The sequence below is a fragment of the Oncorhynchus kisutch genome, linkage group LG26 (assembly GCF_002021735.2).
Source record: "Oncorhynchus kisutch isolate 150728-3 linkage group LG26, Okis_V2, whole genome shotgun sequence".
Taxonomy (NCBI): Eukaryota; Metazoa; Chordata; class Actinopteri; order Salmoniformes; family Salmonidae; genus Oncorhynchus; species Oncorhynchus kisutch.
In genome coordinates, this window is record NC_034199.2 from 44643058 (window position 1) to 44655523 (window position 12466).

Consider the following 12466-nt stretch of genomic DNA (forward strand, 5'->3'; position numbering starts at 1 on the left):
TAGGAAAACAAAGTGGAGCGTGCTTTCAGATCGAGCGCCTCAACCACAACAGTACACTACACTCGACCCTCGTTCTGGACAGCCCTACTTCTTCATTTCTCAAAGGAAAAACATCAACCAATTTCTAAAGAGTATTGACATCTAGTGGAAGTGATAGGAACTGCAAGCAACTGACTTAGAATTCTAGATTTCCATTGAAAACCCATTGAAAAGAGAGTGACCTCAGAATTTATTTTCCTGGATGGTTTTCCTCAGGGTTTCTCCTGCCAAATAAGTTCCGTTATACTCACAGACATCATTCAAACAGTTTTAGAAACTCCAGAGTATTTTCTATCCAAATCTACTAATAATGCATATCCTAGCTTCTGGGCCTGAGTAGCAGGCAGTTTACTTTGGGCAACCTTTTCATCCGGACGTGAAAATAGTGCCCCCTAGCCTTAAGAAGTTTTTAAATGATCTTATAAAAAACAATCAACCTTAACATAATCGCTAGTTAACTACACATGGTTGATGATATTACTAGTTTATCTAGCGTGTCCTGCGTGGCATATAATCGATGCGATGCCTGTTCATTTCTCATCGAATCACAGCCTACTTCTCCAAACGGGTGATGATTTAACAAGCGCATTCGCGAAAAAGCACTGTCGTTGCACCAATGTGTACCTAACCATAAACACCAATGCCTTTCTTTAAAATCAATACACAAGTATATATTTTTAAACCTGCATATTTAGTTAATATTGCCTGCTAACATGACTTTCTTTTAACTAGGGAAATTGTGTCACTTATCTTGCATTCCGTGCAAGCAGTCAGGGTATATGCAGCAGTTTGGGCTGCCTGGCTCGTTGCAAACTGTGTGAAGACCATTTATTCCTAACAAAGACCGTAATTAATTTGCCAGAATTGTACATAATTATGACATAACATTGAAAGTTGTACAATGTAACAGCAGTATATAGACTTAGGGATGCCACCCGTTAGATAAAATACGGAACGGCTCCGTATTTCACTGAAAGAATAAACGCTTTGTTTTCGAAATGATAGTTTCCGGATTTGACCATATTAATGACCTAAGGCTCCTTTTCTGTGTGTTATTATGTTATAATTAAGTCTATGATTTGATATTTGATAAAGCAGTCTGACTGAGTGGTGGCAGGCAGCAGCAAGCTCGTAAGCATTCATTCAAACAGCACTTTCGTGCGTTTGCCAGCAGCTCTTCGTGGTGCTTCAAGCATGGAGATGTTTATGACTTCAAGCCTATCAACTCCCGAGATTAGGCTGGTGTAACCGATGTGAAATGGCTAGCTAGTTAGCGGGGTGCACGCTAATAGCGGTTCAATCGGTGACGGCACTCGCTCTGGGATCTTGATGTAATTCTTCCCCTTGCTCTGCAAGGGTCCTGGCATTTGTGGAGCAATGGATAACGATGCTTCGAGGGTGGCTGTTTTTGATGTATTCCTGGTTCGAGCCCAGGTAGCGGCGAGGAGAGGGACGGAAGCTATACTGTTACACTGGCAATACTAAAGTGCCTATAAGAACATCCAATAGTCAAAGGTTGTAACGGCTGTTGGTGGAAGAAGGTGAGGACCAAGGGGCAGCGTGGTACGTGTTCATCTTTTTTATTTGAACTGAGCACTGATTAACAAAACAACAAAGAGAATGACCGAAACCGAAACAGTTCAGTCTGGTGCAAACACAAAAACAGAAAACAACTACCACCAAAACCCAGTGGGAAAAAGCTACCTAAGTATGGTTCTCAATCAGAGACAACGATAGACAGCTGCCTCTGATTGAGAACCACACCTGGCCAAACAACAAAGAAATATAAAACATAGAAAATGAACATAGAATGCCCACCCTAGTCACACCCTGGCCTAACCAAAATAGAGAATAAAAGCCTCTCTATGGCCAGGGCGTGACAAAGGTATATGAAATACAAATGGTATAGGGAGAAATAGTCCTATAATTCCTATAATAACTACAACCTACAACTTCTTACCTGGGAATATTGAAGACTCATGTTAAAAGGAATCACCAGCTTTCATATGTTCTTATGTTCTGAGCAATTAACTTAAACATTAGCTTTTTTACATAGCACATATTGCACTTTTACTTTCTTCCCAAACACTTTGTTTTTGCATTATTTAAACCAAATTGAACATGTTTCATTTGAGGCTAAATTGATTTTATAGATGTATTATATTAAGTTAAAATAAACGTGTTCATTCAGTATTGTTGTAATTGTCATTATTATAAATAAATAAATAAAAATCGTCCGATTAATCGATATCGGCTTATTTTGGTCCTCCAATAATCGATCGGCGTTGAAAAATCATAATCGGTCGACCTCTAGTCGTCATACCTGGAGGAGAACCCGGTCGGCCCTCCTCAAGACCACCTCCAAGTATCAACTACAAGCGGATCGCCACCGGACCCCGGCTCCCCGGTATCGTCTCGGGCAGAAGATATGGCTATCCACCCGGGATCTGCCCCTCCGAGTGGAATCCCGCAAACTCTCCCCCTTGTTTATTGGCCCGTTTCCCATCTCCAAAATTATTATTCCCCTCTGCTGTTCGTCTTCTGTTGCCCCGTACCCTTCGTATACATCCCACCATTCTGGTCCCTTTATGCCCTCACTGCATTATTGACCCCTGCCTGCCTTGACCTGTTGTTTGCCTGCCCCTGTTAGGAATAAACTTTTGTTTCTTCAACTCTGTCTGCATCTGGGTCATACCTCAAATGTGATAGTAGCAGTATGTTTTGAGTATTTTATGTTGTTTCAATACTGTTATATATAATAGGTACAATTATTGGACATGTGTTGAGTAAAAGACCATTACAACCATTTCAATGCATTACATTGTTCTATTGCTAACATTTAACACACAGTTGTTAAAATGAAAAAAAAGGACTCTACAGCCATCAAAATAAGTCAATAACCATGAATAAAGTACGTCCTGTGTTTCACTCTGACTGTCGATTACACACCACCTTGTTCCAGCACATTTATTTCTTAATTAAACTGATAATGAGATTGAGGCCTGGTAACGTTATTTCTGCTTCAGAGCTCTGCTTTAATGAACAGTGGTAGGTAGGTGTGCCAGGAGTTCTTGCCTCTGGGCGTAGGAGTTGTCAAATACTCTGCATGCTACAATGGATAATTTATCTACACCACTGATCTCAATGATTCATTTGTTTATATTCTGAATGGCACCAAAATGTGCAACAGCTTTTGTCTCCATGTTGATTTTGAACAATCTGTGACATTGTCAAGTGTCACGCCCTGACCTTAGAGAGCCGTTTTATTTCTCTATTTGGTTAGGTAAGGGTGTGATGTGGGGTGGACATTCTATGTTCTATTTTCTATGTTTTGTATTTCTTTGTGACAGTAAGGAAAAATCAACAAGGGGATATGCATTATATCGAAAATAATGAACGACGTGGAAGGTGTGTTCCACGCTAGCGGATTAATATGCATTATTTTCCAAAGAACGCATAGAGTCCTGAGTTGATTCTAACTCTTTTATACCATGGCTATAATTTAACACATTTGCCTCTAGAAATGTGTTCATTTACTGGTAGAACTGTGTTCAACATCCACTGAAGTAGCTAGCAAATTTACTAGCTAGTGCTAGTTTAGCTAACCAAATCATCGGTCCTAGCTTGCTATTATGAAAATCAAATTCATGTATACGATTACTGTTTTCAATTAGACTTTTCCTTTCAAAAGCTGCTCAAACATGTAAAAATAAACTATAGCCATTGAATTCTACCGTGCAAATATACTGTGCGTTATTTACGCATTAAGGCCCAAGGGGGTGTGGTATATGGTCAATACATACAATGGCTAAGGGATGTGCTTAGGCACAATGCAACCCCAGAGGTGCCTTATTGCTATTATAAACTGGTTACCAACATAATTAGAACAGTAAAAATATTTTTTTTGTAATACCCAGGGTATACGGTCTGATATACCATGGCTGTCAGCCAATCAGCATTCAGGGCTCGAACCACCCAGTTTGTAAAGATAAATAATGCACGCTCTAGAATGCCCTTCAAGCCAATCAGAAAGGAGCATTCAACAATGCCATGGTATAAAGTATTTTATTTGTCCATAGCACCGGCATAAGAGGGAAAACATTAATGCTGATAAAATGTTTTGCAGGGTGAACAGCCAAGGCTAGCCCAGCAGCCATAAACCATGTCTTAATGTCCCAGTCCAAGGCCATCCTAACCACTATTATTTGAGGGGAGCTTCAAATTTGTTATTTTACCAGGGAAGTTGACTGAGAACACATTCTCATTTTCAGCAACAACCTGCGGAATAGTTACAGGGGAGAGGAGGGGGATGAATGAGCCAATTGTAAACTGGGGATGATTAGGTGACCATGATGGTGTGAAGGACAGCTTGGGAATTTAGCCAGGACACCAGAGTTAACACCCCTACTCTTACAATAAGTGCCATGGGATCTTTAATGACCTCAGAGAGTCAGGACACCCATTTAACATCCCATCCAAAAGACAACACCCTACACAGGGAAGTGTCACTGCCCTGGGGCATTGGGATATATACAATGGGGCAAAAAGTATTTAGTCAGCCACCAATTGTGCAAGTTCTCCCACGTAAAAAGATGAGAGAGGCCTGTAATTTTCATCATAGGTACACTTCAACTATGACAGACAAAATGAGAAAAAAAATCCAGAAAATCACATTGTAGGATTTTTAATGAATTTATTTGCAAATTATGGTGGAAAATAAGTATTAGGTCACCTTTCAAACAAGCAAGATTTCTGGCTCTCACAGACCTGTAACTTCTTCTTTAAGAGGCTTTTTTTGCCCCACTGTAAATATATTTTCAGACCAGAGGAAAGAGTGCCTCCTACTGGCCTTCCAACACCACTTCCAGCAGCATCTGGTCTCCCATCCAGGGACTGACCAGGACCAAACCTACTTGGCTTCAGAAGCAAGCCAGCAATGGGATGCAGGGTGGGATGCTGTTGGCATGTCAGGTGATTTGTCCAAAAGTCATGCTGTCAAAAACCACGTAGTCAGTCATAGGGCAACTGAAGGAGGAAATGCTCCCAAACAAGCATTTATAAGCCTAGAAAAAGGACTTGGTTTTACACCGGGCTCAATATTAATTCAAATCAAATCAAATCAAATTTATTTATATAGCCCTTCGTACATCAGCTGATATCTCAAAGTGCTGTACAGAAACCCAGCCTAAAACCCCAAACAGCAAGCAATGCAGGTGTAGAAGCACGGTGGCTAGGAAAAACTCCCTAGAAAGGCCAATACCTAGGAAGAAACCTAGAGAGGAACCAGGCTATGTGGGGTGGCCAGTCCTCTTCTGGCTGTGCCGGGTGGAGATTATAACAGAACATGGCCAAGATGTTCAAATGTTCATAAATGACCAGCATGATCGAATAATAATAAGGCAGAACAGTTGAAACTAGAGCAGCAGCACAGTCAGGTGGAAGTTGAAACTGGAGCAGCAGCATGGCCAGGTGGACTGGGGACAGCAAGGAGTCATCATGTCAGGTAGTCCTGGGGCATGGTCCTAGGGCTCAGGTCCTCCGAGAGAGAGAAAGAAAGAGAGAAGGAGAGAATTAGAGAACGCACACTTAGATTCACACAGGACACCGAATAGGACAGGAGAAGTACTCCAGATATAACAAACTGACCCCAGCCCCCCGACACATAAACTACTGCAGCATAAATACTGGAGGCTGAGACAGGAGGGGTCAGGAGACACTGTGGCCCCATCCGAGGACACCCCCGGACAGGGCCAAACAGGAAGGATATAACCCCACCCACTTTGCCAAAGCACAGCCCCCACACCACTAGAGGGATATCTTCAACCACCAACTTACCATCCTGAGACAAGGCTGAGTATAGCCCACAAAGATCTCCGCCACGGCACAACCCAAGGGGGGGGGGCGCCAACCCAGACAGGATGACCACAACAGTGAATCAACCCACTCAGGTGACACACCCCCTCCAGGGACGGCATGAGAGAGCCCCAGCAAGCCAGTGACTCAGCCCCTGTAATAGGGTTAGAGGCAGAGAATCCCAGTGGAAATTCAACAAAGTAACTTGTCCATCAGAACACATTAAATCATGTATTATTTTTGATTTTGGTGTATTGACCTATTGATCTGCACTTGCTAGTAAGCTCTGGACAAATCATAGGACTACATGAACCGGCAACCATTTTTAATTTCAATCACAAATTATGGACTGAAATGGCAAAAAAATGAATATTTAGCATAGTTAAAGGATCTGTACTGTGAAGAGGGCTGGGTGTTTAGGGAGGTTAGCTGAGCTGAGCAGAGCTGTGTGTAAAGGCATGTGTCGTGCAGTATCAGCTCCTCACTGATGGAGTTTGGTTGATGCTCTGTGTACTTTTGCCCCACCACCTGGACAGCAAACAACTTACTCTCTGAACACGGGGTGACACTGAGATCTATCACACACTATTGACCCATCCCACACATTCTTTATTTAACCTTTATTTAACTAGGCAAGTCAGATAAGAGCAAATTCTTATTTACAATGACGCCTACCCCGGCCAAACCCAGACAACGCTGGGCCAATTGTGTTGGGACTCCCAATCATGGCCGAATGTGATACAGCCTGAATGATCCTACCGGTGGATAATTATTACCAGCTTCAGGTAGGAACATTTTCTCTCCCCAATCTGGTTCAATAAAACATCCTATAAGTGATGTGTTTTTCTTATATTTCATTTTGTTGCATGACATCAAGGGTAATCAGCATGTTTTTACTAATAATTTGTTACCACAGCCAAAACTCAGTGTCAATCGTTTGCCTGCCGACAGAACTTAGCACCCCTGAACAGAGTGTTGGCAGTCAATCTCTTTTGTGTTCACATAGCAAAGACCTTGAAGCCGTCAGCCACTGCCTTGTTAAAATACTCCAAACCAGAAGGTGGCAGTAGCGTTGTTTGGGAATGCATGTCCATGTGTGTTGCTTATGTAGCAGTATAACTTTAGACCGTCCCCTCGCCCATACCCGGGTGCAAACCAGGGACCCTCTGCACACATCAACAACAGTCACCCTCGAAGCATCGTTACCCATCGCTCCACAAAAGCCGCGGACCTTGCAGAGCAAGGGGAATACTACTTCAAGGTCTCAGAGCAAGTGACGTCACCGATTGAAACGCTATTTAGTGTGAACACCGCTAACTAGCTAGCCATTTCACATCCGTTACACTTAGCTTTAGTTTATGGTCTAGATTCCAATGTTAGCTAGCCCTAGCTGCTAATGTGCTATTTTGTAGAATTCCCTTGTTGATAAATCAAATCACACACACATGGTTAGCAGATGCTAATGTGAGTGTAGCGAAATGCTTGTGCTTCTAGTTCTGACAGTGCAGTAATATCTAACAAGTAATCTAACAATTCCCCAACACAGACAATACACACAAATCTAAAGGGGTGAATGAGAATATGAACATGAAAGTATATGGATGAGCGATGGCCGAGCGGCATAGGCAAGGTGCAGTAAATGGTATAAAAAACAGTATGTACATTTGATATGAGTAATGTAAGATATGTAAACAGTATTAAATGGGCATTATTTAAAGTGGTATTGTTTAAAGTGACGAGTGATCCATTTATTAAAGTGGCCAGTGATTGGGTCTCAATTTAGCCAGCAGCCTCTCTGAGTTAGTGACGGCTGTTTAGCAGTCTGATGGCCTTGAGACAGAAGCTGTTTTTCAATCTCTCGGTCCCTGCTTTGATGCACCTGTGCTGACCTCGCCACCTGTACTGACTACTAGCCATATGGCCATAGCTGGATAACTACCTAGCAAGACTACGAAGAAACAATTAAAACCACTCTCTATAATCCCATACGGCCAGTGCCAGCCCATAGCCAAATGTTTAGCTAGCCAAGTTTAACATATTTGCTAACTAGCACAACTTAGCTAGCTAGCTAAGAACATTGCACTAACGTGGCAGCTAACACAAGCAGCTGTTTAATGGACACTAATCCATTGTGATTTAATTATAATGTCAATACTAGCTACAGTGGTTAGCTAGCTTGGAGGAATTATTTAGTGTTGTGTATCTGTGCACTTAGCTACAATAACCAGTCTTAGTCTCCGGCAGGGTTCTGTCCACAATAACCAGTCTGTCTCCAGAAGGGTTCTGTCCACAATAACCAGACTGTTTCCAGAAGGGTTCTGTCCACAATAACCAGACTGTCTCCAGAAGGGTTCTGTCCACAATAACCAGTCTGTCTCCAGCAGGGTTCTGTTCACAAAAAACAGTCTGTCTCCAGCAGGGTTCTGTCCACAATAACCAGTCTGTCTCCAGCAGGGTTCTGTCCACAATAACCAGTCTGTCTCCAGCAGGGTTCTGTCCACAATAACCAGTCTGTCTCCAGCAGAATTCTGTTCACAATAACCAGTCTGTCTCCAGCAGAATTCTGTCCACAATAACCAGTCTGTCTCCAGCAGAGTCCGGCACCCCTACCTACATAAAACATATGACAAAACTCCTCTAGATGGAGCTCTTGCCCATGAAAAGTAAGGACTTGTGGCTGGAGTATTAACACAGGCTTGAAGACGCACTATGTAAAGGTATGCTTTTCATGCCAACAAACAGTTGGCCGCCATCAAAAACAATAATGGATTCATTTAAGCATCTCATAAGATGTTAATATTTTACCTTTATTTAACTAAGGCAAGTCAGTTAAGAACAAGTTCTTATTTACAATGACGGCCTAGACCAGACGATGCTAGGCCAATTGTCCCCCTGTCCTATGGGACTCCCTATCACAGCCGGTTGTGATACAGCCTGGATTCGAACCAGGGTGTTTGTAGTAATGCCTCAAGATGCAGTGCCACTCAGGAGCCCCTACATAATAGTAACCTAATAGGATCTTAGATAAGGTCAATCTTTTTTTCAGAATCAATTGACATTTCATTAGTTAAACTTATACTGGAAATGTTACAGAATGTGGCTTTAACCCAAAACAATATTCCTGGTTGTTTAATTATTTGCCCTTTATTAATTCTTAAAATTCACCTTAAAACTGAAAACAGAATAGGCTGTATGTTGACCACTTCACTCCATGCTTCCCAGTATTCAGGTCATGATCTGGATGGGAAGAGCGGTCACACTCATCACCTGTCTGTCTGTCTGTCTGGTCTGTCTGTCTGTCTGTCTGTCTGTCTGTCTGTCTGTCTGCCTGTCTGTCGCTACACTGTCTGTCTGTCTGTCTGTCTGTCTGTCTGTCTGTCTGTCTGTCTGTCTGTCTGTCTGTCTGTCTGTCTGTCTGTCTGTCTGTCTGTCTGTCTGTCTGTCTGTCTGTCTGTCTGTCTGGTCTGTCTGTCACAGCAGAAGCAGAGGACGCATTTTGACCTTGTCCTGTGAAATCGCAGCAGTGGTTCCGAGAGGGAAGCCTGCTATAAAGCATGGTCAACCTGGCTTTGGGCAGATGGAGATGGGCAAGTGGAAACTGTGAGGAAATGGAGCATCAGAGCAGGGAAAGCAGGGAGTGAATTTAGTCACCGTCTACCACCCCTTCACATGCGATTACAAAGCCAAGCCCGCACGTCAGTGTTGACCACAATCTCTCTCCCAGGAATTTAGGAAAATAACAATTCCTAGCATCTGTTTCCTGTCCTATGCATGGAGGAAATGGGTGTAAATCACACCAAATAAAAATAGAATCAGCTTATTGGGATCTAAGGGTAGCAATTGTGGCTTTGTTTTTTGGGCCTATGTGTGTGTGTTCGTTTGTGTGTGTGTGTGTGTGTGTGATGTGAATATGTGAGTGATCTGCTCTAAAATGTTGGCCTACCTGGCTGTGAGCTACTGACGAGCGACGAGCTACAGACAATTAGACAACCTTTCATGGTTTTATTTAAAGTGCCTCGTATGAAGGCATCATAAAGCATTCACATAGGCATCATAAAGCATTCATATAGGCTTTATAAACATTCATATAGGCTTTATAAACATTCATATAGGCTTTATAAGCATTCATATAGGCTTTATAAGCATTCATGTTTTATAAACATTCATATAGGCTTTATAAACATTCATATAGGCTTTATAAACATTCATATAGGATTTATAAACATTCATATAGGCTTTATAAACATTCATATAGGCTTTATAAACATTCATATAGGCTTTATAAACATTCATATAGGCTTTATAAACATTCATATAGGCTTTATAAGCATTCATGTAGGTGTCATAAAGAATTCATATAAGCTTTATAAGCATTCATATAGGCTTTATAAACATTCATATAGGCTTTATAAACATTCATATAGGCTTTATAAACATTCATATAGGCTTTATAAGCATTCATATAGGTGTCATAAAGAATTCATATAAGCTTTATAAACCATTCACATAGGCTTCATAAAGCATTCATTTAAGCGTTATAAGCACTGCATTAATGGGTCACAAATCATCTATAAGCGTATTTCATGCTCTATAAATGTTTAATAAATGTGAACAAATAAATGGTTGGCTATTTCCTAATTAGGAGAACAATACAATGCAGCTTTTCACACCGTATAATTGTATGACTTCTTTAGTCCAGGGTTAGAGCCTATTTAGTCTAGGGTTAGAGCCACTTTAATCCAGGGTTAGAGCCTATTTAGTCTAGGGTTAGAGCCACTTTAATCCAGGGTTAGAGACACTTTAGTCCAGGGTTAGAGCCTATTTAGTCTAGGGTTAGAGCCACTTTAATCCAGGGTTAGAGCCTATTTAGTCCAGGGGTAGAGCCTCTTTAGTCCAGGGTTAAAGCCTCTTTAATCCAGGGTTAGAGCCACTTTAGTCCAGGGTTAGAGCCTCTTTAGTCCAGGGTTAGAGCCTATTTAGTCCAGGGTTAGAGCCTCTTTAATCCAGGGTTAGAGCTTCTTTAATCCAGGGTTAGAGCCTCTTTAATCCAGGGTTAGAGCCTCTTTAATCCAGGGTTAGAGACTCTGTAGTCCAGGGTTAGAGCCTATTTAGTCCAGGGTTAGAGACACTTTAGTCCAGGGTTAGAGCCTATTTAGTCCAGGGTTAGAGCCCCTTTAGTCCAGGGTTAGAGACACTTTAGTCCAGGGTTAGAGCCTCTTTAGTCCAGGGTTAGAGCCTCTTTAATTCAGGGTTAGAGCCTCTTTAATCCAGGGTTAGAGACTCTGTAGTCCAGGGTTAGAGCCTATTTAGTCCAGGGTTAGAGACACTTTAGTCCAGGGTTAGAGCCTATTTAGTCCAGGGTTAGAGCCCCTTTAGTCCAGGGTTAGAGACACTTTAGTCCAGGGTTAGAGCCTCTTTAGTCCAGGGTTAGAGCCTCTTTTGTGCAGGGCTAAGTAACATTTCCCACAATTGGCAGACAGATTTGTTGACTGAATCACATTACTCATTGATAAAATGCCTTTGGAAGTTTATGGAAAGTCAGATCACTGTACAATCTTCATACAAGATACTCATAAACAGCTCAGCATCGTACCCTCACCAAGACCAGACACTAAAGACTGAGACTCATATCAATGGTTTAACCAGAGCCATTGGGATCCACATGCACACTTCATGTTTATAGGTCTGCATAAAGTATTCAAAATAAGAGAATTGCTCTTTTGGGTCAGTTCGTTCTCTTGCTATGGCAAAAACTGCTTCCACACTCCATGTCTGTACTTTGTAAAATACCATTTATTCATCATGGAATATGTCCTAATTACTGTCCCAAGTTGTCTACGAAAAGCAGAAGTATTACTCTAATCAGCCAGTAATAGTCTCCCTTTACCGTCTGCTCCAAACAGGCTGTATATCAGTAACAGAATGTCTCCCTTTACCTTCTGCTCCAAACAGGCTGTATATCAGTCACAGCATGTCTCCCTTTACCGTCTGCTCCAAACAGGCTGTATATCAGTCACAGAATGTCTCCCTTTACCTTCTGCTCCAAACAGGCTGTATATCAGTCACAGCATGTCTCCCTTTACCGTCTGCTCCAAACAGGCTGTATATCAGTCACAGAATGTCTCCCTTTACCGCCTGCTCCAAACAGGCTGTATATCAGTCACGGAATGTCTCCATTTACCGTCTGCTCCAAACAGGCTGTATATCAGTCACAGAATGTCTCCATTTACCGTCTACTCCAAACAGGCTGTATATCAGTCACAGAATGTCTCCCTTTACCGCCTGCTCCAAACAGGCTGTATATCAGTCACAGAATGTCTCCCTTTACCGTCTACTCCAAACAGGCTGTATATCAGTCACAGAATGTCTCCCTTTACCGCCTGCTCCAAACAGGCTGTATATCAGTCACAGAATGTCTCCCTTTACCGTCTACTCCAAACAGGCTGTATATCAGTCACAGAATGTCTCCCTTTACCGTCTGCTCCAAACAGGCTGTATATCAGACACAGCATGTCTCCCTTTACCGCCTGCTCCAAACAGGCTGTATATCAGTCACAGAATGTCTCCCTTTACC